General features: G+C 34.3%; 1 long non-coding RNA gene across 2 annotated transcripts; it reads left to right on the forward strand.

The window, feature by feature from the left end:
- Positions 1-522: 522 nt before the first annotated feature.
- LOC131042556 (uncharacterized) lies at positions 523-4428 on the forward strand. 2 transcript variants are annotated; one of them, XR_009105271.2, is made up of 7 exons: positions 523-622; positions 1122-1209; positions 1318-1385; positions 1791-1874; positions 3669-3802; positions 4122-4195; positions 4295-4428. It is a non-coding gene; the product is annotated as an uncharacterized LOC131042556 (long non-coding RNA). The 2 variants fall into 2 exon arrangements; XR_009358772.1 differs by lacking the exon at positions 523-622 and adding an exon at positions 913-962.
- The last annotated feature ends 7701 nt before the right edge of the window (positions 4429-12129 follow it).

A 12129-nucleotide genomic window follows, 5' to 3' on the forward strand; every position in this document is an offset into this window, starting at 1 on the left:
TACACAGAAAAAAATGCTATACTTACTCTGTACTTTTTCTTTGCAAAACATCGACTTTCTAACTCTTTTAACACTGAAATAAATATATTTCTAATTAGTTTTAAACTTTACACTGTTCAAACATTTCTAACAACTTTTATTGATCTCACTGTTAGAGCATCTGTGTATTATCCTCTGATAACTTTTGTTGCAAAACTATTTGTTCCATTCAAAACTCGCTACTGCAACATAAACAACTCACCCAGGTATGACATAACAATGCTATACTTGGTCTGTTCTTTTTCTTTGTTTTTCTTAATATGCATAGATAGAAAAGAAAGAAATAATACTATCTAAGTTTCTGTATATGCTACAAAAAAATTCTTTCAATGTACACCAATATTAAGCTCCATCTCACACTATCAGAAATATTTCACTGTACAATTTCACAGTTAAATAGAAGACAACATAAAACCTGTGGATCACTACATCTTTCCCTCTCATATGAAACTTCTGTTTTGCAAATACTTTCCAGTTGTGATTTCAACGGAAGGATCCAAGGCCTGCAACACACCAGGCAACTTGAGCCAATCTCAAAGCCTCCAATTTCCATATGCCAGTTTTGAGGATTGCAGCATGGCAGGTAACGGCTTATAATATAAAACCATAGCCCAATTTTCTATTTGCAATGAAAATGCATTATTGTAACTTGTTAATTATTAAAAGCTTCTCATACGTTATTTCATTAGAATTTATGTTTCATAGTGTACATTGCTACTTTTTGAATGACAAAAGATTCTTTTCCCACTGACGCATATCAAGATATGAAGTAATTATTAAAAGATTCTCATACGTTGTTTTGTTTGATTATACGTTACATAGTGTACATTGGTACTTTTTGAATAATAAAAGATTCTTTTCCTGCCCAGCATTAAAAGGTATGAAGGTGACTTCATACCAAAATGCTACTTTGCAAAGCACAAGTTAGTATACGATACATCCGATTGAACCCTAAAGAGAAAGATAGGCATACAATTAACTTTCTACCACTTTTAACACTAACATGAAAATATTTCTAATCAGTTTTAAACTTTACACAACTCAAACATTTCTAACAGCTTTTATTATTCTCATTGTTATAGCGCTTGTGTATTGTCCTCTGGTGACTTTCATTACAAAAGTGTCTGTACCATTCAAAAGTCACTGCTCCAACATAAACAGCTCACCCAAGTATGACAATTACTTCCCTTTGCCACGCCCCTTCAGTTCTTTTGGCACATGAATTGTATATATGTTGAATTTCAGAAACTAACCATATTTCTTCTTTTTGATGTACAGATACATATTACCAGACAACAACATACCCATGATTGCACTCCATGCCGATTACAAACAAACATTTTCAGGTCATTTCCCAATTTATACTTTATAGCTGCTTTCCAACTTTAGCAAATTAATCATTCTAACGTCGCTTCCTTCAATGCAAGCAAAACCTTTGACCAACCAAACTAAATCAGCTTTCTTATTTCACCAATATCTGTTCATTTTGTTCCCCATATTTCAAGTTATATTCCTTTTGTATAAGACTTGCAAAGGTTGGATAATTAGTGAGATGTTACTTTATAGATAATGGTAAAGGCACTTTTTGGCTTGTGGTCAGCAGACATTCTTTAGTTATATGAGGCTGCCTTTATGTAAGCATTTCACAATACAATTGTTTTTCTGTTTAATCAACAGTACAACATTTCAATCGTGTTTATATTTCCACTTTATACATGATTTCTAATGAATGTTTTGACACACAATTGTAGGTGGATGTCACAAGTTCTGCACATCTCATACAACAGATTCCCGAGATTGATGCTTAACACCCTCTCCGACACCAAAATCAACTGGTATGCCGTTCTCCCTTGCATTAATAACATTCTTTGCATTCTTCTTTCTCATTTTTAACTATTCTGCTCTGCTAATGATGTTCCCTATTTCAATTCACTACTTCCTTTCTCACTTTATTAGTAGTATAACTAATTATTGTCATTTTGTTTCACAAATAACATTACTCTCAACCTTTCTCTTTTGTGAATGACCACCACCACATGCTCTTCTCGGTTTTCAAATCTTTGCCTCTTCTCGATTCTATTATATTCGAATTTCCTATTTTACAACGCTTTGCTTATGTCAAGATATTATCATACTATGCAAACCTAAGTCCCATGTGTTAACTTTACTGTTCTCTTTTTTTAGTGGAGTTCATCATTTAGTGGATTCCAACTCCCATATAAGTTTTACTTGTAATTTTTTAATAAGATGTTATTTGTTTCAAGAATTATTTGTTCAACAATCTCCATTTTAATTATTTAAATATTCTCAGAATGCTCCTTCTCTGGCTATATAAATTCACATTGCAAATGTGATGTACCTACCTATCATTTAAAATGGTAACGAACATACCTCCATCTTTACAGATGATTTTAGGACAGCATACTGTATGGTCAGATAGAATCCTTAAGATATAAATAAACAAAAGATCCTATCATTCATTAGCAATTAAAACTTGGTTGGCACTTAAAATTATATGTTTCATCAATTCAATAGTTCATTATTTTATAAATCGGTATGCTTGGAAAAATGATTTCTATTACCACATTAAAGTCTAACAAACTACTTGAGATGGTGAGCACCGAGAGTATTTAATTATATTTTGTTCATAGATAACCTCTTTTTCAAATACACAATGGGTGCTTATCTTCACTTCAGGAAATTGCTTCTGGTTTTGGTCATGATGTAGCTGTGCCTAGGCATACAAGTAGAATGTTACTGTATTTAATAAAAGCCGCTTTTAAATGAATATACTTTTTATTCCAGTAACTTATAATCTTCACTGAAACTTCTTTTTTGAAACTGCTCCGGGGATTTGGAAAACCACTCTCTGGGAAATAAATAGACTATTATGAGATAAATGAAGCATTCTCTGTAAGTTTGATTTCTATAAATGCATACTTTGCTACAATGCATCATTGCCAATCTTAATGATATTTAATTTTGGACATACTACTTTGTGCTACACTTTTTTTTAAATGACATCCACACAACACTCCACAGGTCAAACTTATATTTTCAATGATTTAGACCAACTCTCATATTTGAATTTTTATTCACTTGTTTAGACTTCGTCATACAATGTCCACTTCCCACTGTTCCATTTTATTGCAAGAAAATTGCTTTTCTATATTAAAATATTTCAAAATGCTTGATTAACAATCTCCTTTTATACTCTTCTCAGTTTTCAAATCTTTGCCTCTTCTTGATTCTATTATATTCGAATTTCCTATTTTTTCGACATTTTGCTTACGTCAAAATGTTTTGCAGCGTTTTGCATAGTTTGTTATAATGTCTCATTGAGAATTTTAATGGTATTTAATTTTAGCCATTCTACTTTGTGCTACTCATTTCTTTAAATGACATCAACACAACACTCGTAGTTCCACCTTGTATGCTCAATGCTTCAGAACAATCCTCATCTTAGAATTTTTATTCACTTGTTTAGACTTCATCATACAAGGCCCACTTCCCATTGTTCTAATTTAGTGATTCAGAAAACAGAATTTTTTCACATTAAATCATTGTTTTCTGCCTAATTATGAATATGACACACTTTGCCTAATTTTTTCACATACTTCTCTCTACAGGATTGCACTTCATTCAAGTTGCAATAGTTACAAATTGCCTCTTACAAAACTATGAAGGTTGACTTGCTTGATATACATGACCTTCCTCACCATGATAAGCAAAATATATATTGCCAGTTCCTCTTTCTTGTCAGGTATTACTTGTTACTCTCATTTTCACATGCCAAATTTTTTTTCTATTTATTAAATTATTTTATAAATTGTAGCATTGTACTATTCAATAAAAGTAACACTTGAAAAATTCCAAAGTTACAAGCTTTAAAACTCTTTCTATACTGCAATTTTAATGTATATTTATTCTACTTTACCAGGTCATTTCCTCACTCCATACTACTAAACATGACATAAATAATATATTTGACACTTCATTCATTGAAACACAAAATTCACTTTTAAATGTGCACAACACTTTGATACACAACTTTAAAATTTACCGTTTTCCACAATTTGCAGGCTTTAAAACTCAGCAGGCGTTGTAATTTAAAACAAGTTGATCGCATTGCCTTTATGTTGTTGCTCATCAAGAAGTAAGTTGTTCTCATTTCGGTTTAAACCTTGCACATTTCGTTCTCTGTAACACTTTCTATTGCTGACAAATGTACTTACTTGATTTCCATGCACTGCAGGTCAATCCGTCATCAGCCATTACACATCTTGCAGCTTTCAACAGCTTTCAAATTATTTGATTCTTTCAAACCTGCTATTTTACATCTCACAGCCCTATCTTCTCAAATATTAACATGTTCAAGATGACGACACCGTTACCATATCATGTTTTAAAGAATCGTTAAGATCTAGCCTCCCACAGTGACTGCTTACACTTATTGACATTGTAACATTCACGGTTTCTTACTTATGTTACTCTCTTCCATCATTGCTACATTTCATTCAATGTTCCCCTTTGCTGAAATCCACTATGTTTAACAACTGAATTCAATGAATGAACATAACTTGCTGCTTTCTCTTCACCCTTGTGCAAATTTATCACTCAAATATTATTACTTTCTATACAAAGTTTCATTTCTGCTATGATGCATTTTTTTGGTGGTGATTTGGTAAAACATAGATTAAAGAAATTTGGAAAATACACACTTTTAAAAAAAATACTGCACATATTTCTGCTTCATTAACAAAACCAGTTCCCCAAACCATTTTACCTATCGGCTTCCCGTTGCACGCACACTGGCGTGCAACTGCTAGTTAAATATTGTTAGTGATCAACATTAGTATTTAATTTATCCATTCTTTTATTTAGGTTGACTCTACAAGTACATAAATGAATCTAGTTTAAAAGCAGTAGATTTAAATGAAATACTTAGAAGTTAAAATTTAAAGAAGAGCCTAATCCATCTACTTTTTAGATCTAATCATTATCAACTTGAGTGTGAAATGTGTTACTTTATGTATGAGGGTATGTTTTAACAATTTATAAATTATTTATTAAAAACATCGAATATGTCATTGTTATAAGATATCCATATATCATAGTTAGAGAACAAGAAACTAGAGGTGTTGATAGAGAATCAAATTTCATCTTTGGAGGTTAGTCTATGATCCTAGAATATTGACACCTATAGAATAACCTCACATAATTTTGACAATACAGTCTTTGAAATCATGAACTAGGATTTACATAATAATTTGATTGTCTTCCAAAACATTGAGTTACATAAATAGAATTGCTTGAGAAAAACATAATCATCTAGAATGTGACACTAACATCCTACTTCCATCCTAAAAGAAAAACAAGACTGTTTTTGATTGGGTATGCAAGGAGAGGTTCCTGATTCCTTACATCAATTCTAACAATAACCAAAAGAGGGACATCAAACAACAAACTACAAAATATTAGCAACTCCTGACAACATACCCATAATCAAAACTTATCAATAGTCCACATTAAAACAATCATAGTTCAATCCAAGAAGCAAGAGTAGCAGATCAAAATATCATAACAAAAGCCATGAAGGCCAATATTCTTAAAGAAAGTAGCAACTAACTCTAAATAGACACTAATCCTAATCATAATAAAAGTAACAACATTAGTCATTTTCCCTTGAGATCTTTTCTCAGGTATCGGCCAGCTTATGTATATTAGTTTTCTAGCCATCCTCCTGTAGGGCATAGTCTTCTTCTTTCCTATTATCTTTCCAACTCTTTTTCTTGAGCATCTTCAATAGCTTAGATTTACCTAAGACCACTCCCATAACCGAATTCCACATTATACCATTAGTTATGTGAATTAAGAAATTAATTGCATTCACAATTTCATTTTTGGATTCATTGAATTTCTCTTATCATGCCTCCAAGTCCATAATGTGGCATTGCATTACTCTTATTTGATTCTCCAGGCTGTTGTCTCTTTCCTCATTTTTGTTATCCAATTCGAGGTTGTATCTCACCTCTACATTATCCTCATTACCCAGTATACTGGTCTTTTTGGTAATCTTCTTCTTCTATATCTTCCTCAACAATTATATTTTCTTCACCTTCCACCTCATAAGCTTTTTCCATTTCTCCTTCAACATCATCCAATGTTTTTTCAAAATTCTCTTCCTCATCTAGTAGGTATTCATCTCCCAAATCCAACTTTGTTACCACTAATACATTTGCCCTAAAATTCCGACGAAGAAGGTATATTGTGACCAAATTTGATTTTTTTTGAAAAAATGCCCGCACTTGTCGGAATTCCGATGATAATTCAACATTTGATTTTGAAGGAGAAGGAATTGGCAATGAAATTTGTGTTTTTTGAAGAAAAAGTGCCTGCGTTCATCGAAATTCTGACGACCGCAGGCATTACTTAAAAAAAAAAAAAAACCAAGTCATTTGATAAACATTAATCCTGCCTCTTTGCCCCGTCGACCTCTGCCATATTCACAAAAAAAATGGGCATTACAAGGAGGGAAACAATTCTGGATTGGGGTGCCGCCAAGATCCAGTTTAAGAAAAAAGGTAGGGTAATCAACCAATTCATTCACAAGATGTTTTCTTGAAGAAAAAATCGTTATGTTTGTGACAATGTGTCGAATCTTCTTGATGTAGTGATGAAATTGTTTGAATTTTACATAGGAGGTTGGATTTGTCTTGGTTGATGATCAAATTGTATCCTTCTTATAATGAATTTTACTGCTCATTATTTTTTTTTCCCTAGCTCATATTCATTGTCTAGTAGAAAAGGAGATAAATAAGATTGAATTGGATGGTTGATCAAATGAACTGATCAATTATCCTATTTATAGGTATAACCTCTTAGGCAAGACCCTAATTAAGGAGCGGGATGACCTAAACCTACGTGATCAAATAGGGAAGAACCACAGATTGTGCCACTCTTTTATTCGACATCCACTGGAAGTGGCCTGAATGTAGGCTCTAGCTGAGGAGCTTACCTTGGGTATGGATGTTGATATATATGGTTGTGACAGAAACTCCCTGTTGTAGGACCGTGAGACCACTGTGTAGTGACTGGGTGCCATTTTTTGTCAATGTTTTGGAAGGGAGGAGAAGTGTACCATGATAGGAAGGTGGCATAAAATGGAAGCTGAGAGGTATAAGGTTATGAGGTGTGGGTTAGGATAAGATAGGGAGGTAAGTGATTAAGGATGTAATGGTGAAAGAGTAAGTTAGGATATGTTAGGGGTTTGGAAGGTAGGAAAGTGAATGGGGGGAGATAAAAGGATGTGAAGGATGGAATGGGGTTAGGTAGGTGAAGTAAAAGTAAATGTGTATGAGTTTAAGGTTTAGGATAGGATGTAGGAAAGTGAAGGAGGTTAAGAGAGGGGATATGAAAGGTAGATGGAAGGTAATAATGATAGGAAGTGAGGTAAAGGTTATGAGGTGTGGGTTAGAAAATAGGGTGTAGGAAATGGAAGGAAGGGTCATCCATGTTGTAGTGCTTCAAGAGGAGCACATTCACATGAGGGACAAGAAGAGTCATATCACTTTGAGAGATTTCACCAAGATGAGTAGCCCGAGTATGGACCTCAAATATTACAAGCCTTTTGGAATTTGATAGGTGTGATACAGGATAGGTTTTCACCCACAATAGAGACACCTCATGAGGATCCACTTGTAGTAGAGGAGCATATACTTGCATCTTGGGAGCTTATTAGGAGTTCGCCTTGAATTTGGGAAATACACATAGAGGAGATAGAAGATTGATCAATACACATTACCTAGCCTCATCATGCATAAATACAAGAGGTATAGACTATAGCAAGCACATATCATGAGCCAAAGGATCACATTCAAGAGTTGCACTTCATCTCCAATCCTCTACATTTTTAAGATCCACAAATGGGTTGAGGCTAAGTCTTGGTTACTTAGCTTGGACTTATGCTTTGGGTTGCATCTATATGTGAGCAACCTAAAGGCATAATTTGAAATGCAATTTTTGAGAGGACTTGCTTCCACCTTGTGGTACTGCGAGGATAAAATGCACCAACTCACATTGGAAACCCTCTCATGGGATACCATTTTGGAGTGGTTCAAAGTGTGTTCTATTTCAAAATATTTTTGACAGAGATGCATAGATGAGTTTCAAAATTTACATAATGAGGTTTCATAGTGGCTCAACTTGAGAGTTATTTTTTGGAGTTCTTGTAGTTTGTAGATTACATTCAAGACAAGTTACTTGTCAGTTATTTCATTAGGGGTGGAAAGCCCAAAATTTCAGTTTTCCTACACATGGCCAATCCAAATGACTTTAGGGTTGCTATGGCAAAGTCTCTTATGGAAAAAGAGGTACATGGGATGACACAAGAGGCATGAGAGAATTTTGTAACCATGATCAAGGGACTAAAGTGTCCATAGGCCTCCCCATCCTTCAAAGGAGAATATAGACTTGCTATAAGATTTCAAAGAAAAACCCAATAGTATCAATATTAGGGACAAAGGTCTAGAGCATAGTAGGGGCCATAGGGTAGTCAAATGTGACCATCATCAACACAAGGATAGTTTAGGTATGAGAGACTATAGGGCTATCAAGCTAGGCCTTCTATGACTCAACAAACTTTTTGGGGAGAATCTAGTGTTTTTAGTAGTTAGGATCTTCTAATTATGGTGGGGCCTAGCCAACATAGGGTTATATGAGAGTCACATGTTATGTATATGTTAGTATCAGATAGAGAGTAGCCACAAGGTTTAAGAGTAGGTGGACACCATCCTAGGATGTCAAAGTAGATAGTTGATATGTGGGTCTTTACCCTCCCAACCACTCAACATATGCCACCATGGGTCTTTACCCTCCCAAACACCCAAAGGTTAAAGGAAGATTCACTGCTGCAACACTCACTTTTTGTGACAGTCTCAAGCACTTAGGACAATCACTCCTTTCATGGCCATTCTTCTTCACACAACACTCTCTAAAATTGATTATGATGATAGAGTACCTCCTTAAACCTTCCAGCAACACCAAAATCAATACCAAACTCTTTCCCAATCTTGCTAATGGACTAACTCAACTCACTGTCAAATTGTGACAGTCAATGCAACGTTTAGGACAGTAGTTAGGATCTTCTAATTATGGTGGGGCCTAGCCAACATAGGGTTATATGAGACAGGGGTAAGTTCGCAAGTGATGTGTATTAGATTGTCATCAAAGTTTCCTGTTAGTGTTACTTTGTATTAGCATTAACCACTTATTGTCATTTCATTATAATCAGTTTGTTATTCCTTATAAGAATTTGCAATATTACCATAATTTGCATAACCTGAATCTGATTGTATTATGTATTCTTGAGATTATGTGCAAATATATATATTTATATGTTATGTCTGGCAGTAACATTATGTTATTTTAATGTTGTTTGAATAAATAGATAAAATTTACCTTCTTAACTAAATATGATATTAACTGTCATTGACTTGATTAAGAACATCTTAATTTATATTCAATGATGCACAAATCTGAATTTAAATATGTATATCATACTAGCTGATATATACTCTAATGCTAACTCAAGAAATTCATGCTTATATGTACCCAACACGAAACTTACCCTTGTCTTTATCCCTGCTGGCAAACTATCATTATTCATCTTGTATGCTCTCTAAACTTGGGCATTAAAGTTGTCCTATGCATTATCACATGACTATTTTTTCTTGTTCTTAGGGTTTCCTATTGCTCTAAACATGATTAGGCTTTTTCACTATGTTGACTACCACCTTTAATAGACTTCCATCATGAAGACTTGTTACTATTGCCCTCTTTGACTGTCACAAGATGACTAAAATGTTTGCATAGGTGACTAGATCTATTCATGTGAGTTCTCTTCATAATATTGGTAATTGGCATACTTTGATCATAAGGATACCACCTTACCTCTTTATGTCTTCACATGATTCTTTGTTCACATAGTTATATTTTTGTCATAAAACCTTTTTGCCTCATACCATTTGGATGATAAAAACATTTCTACAAGTTCCAATTCCTTTGTCCTTGAACTATCTTGGAGTACATAACTACCAACTTGGCATTGTTCCCATATGCTTGTGGTGAATTTCTTTGTTATCCTTGGACATACTTGCTATGATTTTTATTATTTATCTTTGTTTTTCATTTATATTAAACTCTTTTGATTAGCTCCACTTTCTCCTAAATCTCAACTATCAGCCTTTGATAATTTCTTTGCCAAAAAGAGATCTCAAAATCTATCATTGGACTGTCTTTTGATGTTGTGACTACTCTAAGATTCATGCTTATATTCTTGTGTTCCTAAGAATATCATATTCTCCATTATTGGTTCTTTATACAAACCTATATCTTTTATCATTGGCAATGGTTTTCATACATTCATAGGAATTCAAGGCCAAGAACAATCTCTACTCTTTGGTGTCAATGAAATCCCTCTAAGCATGTGTTTTCTTCATCTCTAAAACTTTTCTTTCCACCCTTGTTGTCTGTAGCAGACCTATCCATTAGGCATGAACTTTTAATCTCTATGTTTGGCTGCTATAAAACTTCTATTTGGATTATAACATTTGTCGCTCCATCTATTTTTTATCATCTTCCCATTGTTCTACTCATTGTCTTCTACCTAATGGTTGACATCTATGTGGTTTCTATGACTATTAACCCTTGGGGGTTGTCATCATATCTTTGAAAACATCTTATTTTGGCCCTCCTTATTTAATATTCACAAATTACGATCTCTCCTAAGTAATTGATAACGATTATATATTTATCAATAAACAATCTAAATTGAATGCAAATACTTTTTCCTTTGCAATATAAGGTGTTGGATTTGGGTTGAATCCTACCTCAATCTCTAATCTTGGTTGAAAACTCTTCTTAACTTTCTCTTTGACTGCTTGTTGAATCTTTGGGACTGCCCTTCATATGCATGATTCTTCACGTGGTTTAGATTATTGCCATTTTTGTGGCTTCTTTGGTGGTGTAGCAGCCCATGGGACCCACAAACAACACACACCCTATAAAATCAAGGTATTATGACTTTAAACAACATGTAACCTCTTCTCAAGATCTTCTCTTCTTCAATAAATTTTAATTAGCAAACTTATCATTTTTTTTAGTTTTGTTTCCTCAAAAAGTGTGTTTAAATTATTTATTTTCAAAATGTCTTTGTAAATGGCACAAATGTCACTATATGCCGAGCATTTCATGACAAAATGTCACTCCATCTCTACTTCTCGAGTGCTATAGAATAGGCGCATTCTTTTATCCCATTCTTCTTTAGGTACATAAATGATGGAAGAAGGAGATACGTGGGGGGGAAAGAGGTTTAGGATGTGGGCGATAGAAGGGGTTGGAGTTAGGATATGTTGGGGAATAAAGTAGAGTGAGAGGTATAAGGGGGTAATGAAAGGGTAAATGGGATGTAGGTTATAATGGGAGTTATAAGGGGTGAGGAAAAAGAGTAAGGGGGTAGGGTGGTAGGTTAGGATAGGGATAGGATATGGGTAGGCTAGGATGGGGGTAGGTGATAAGATGCAAAGGGTAGGTTAATAGGTGTGTGGTAGAGGTAAGCTTAGGGAAATAAAGGAAGTAAGACTTATGGGATGTGGGTTAGAATATGTGATTTTAGGGGAATAAAGGGGTAAAGGGGTAGGTATTTGATGTAGAGGTATGGTTCAAACAACTTGAAAATGTTCCAAGTTACTTACTTGCTCCACCAAGCAACAAACCCTCCTTTTTAAGGTTTCACTCAAACCAAGCCTCAAACCTTTAAGAGAATAAATTAAACATCCCATCTCACCTATTTCCATCCCCATAACCCCACAATGGGACATTGTGCAAAGTTATCAATATTTGGTTTCAAACCCCACAAGCAAAAGTGCTCAAAATGGTTCAAATTGCTCACAACCCCTCCAAATGGTTTTATAGGCCAAAAAAGGCTCAAGACAGGTTTGATAGGTTCCTACAAACTCAAATGATGCCAAAAAACCCTCTGATTTGGTTGTTCAAGTCCCAAAAGTCACAAAGTGCAAATCGGCTCCTTAG

Source organism: Cryptomeria japonica, chromosome 8 (assembly GCF_030272615.1).
Source record: "Cryptomeria japonica chromosome 8, Sugi_1.0, whole genome shotgun sequence".
NCBI lineage: Eukaryota > Viridiplantae > Streptophyta > Pinopsida > Cupressales > Cupressaceae > Cryptomeria > Cryptomeria japonica.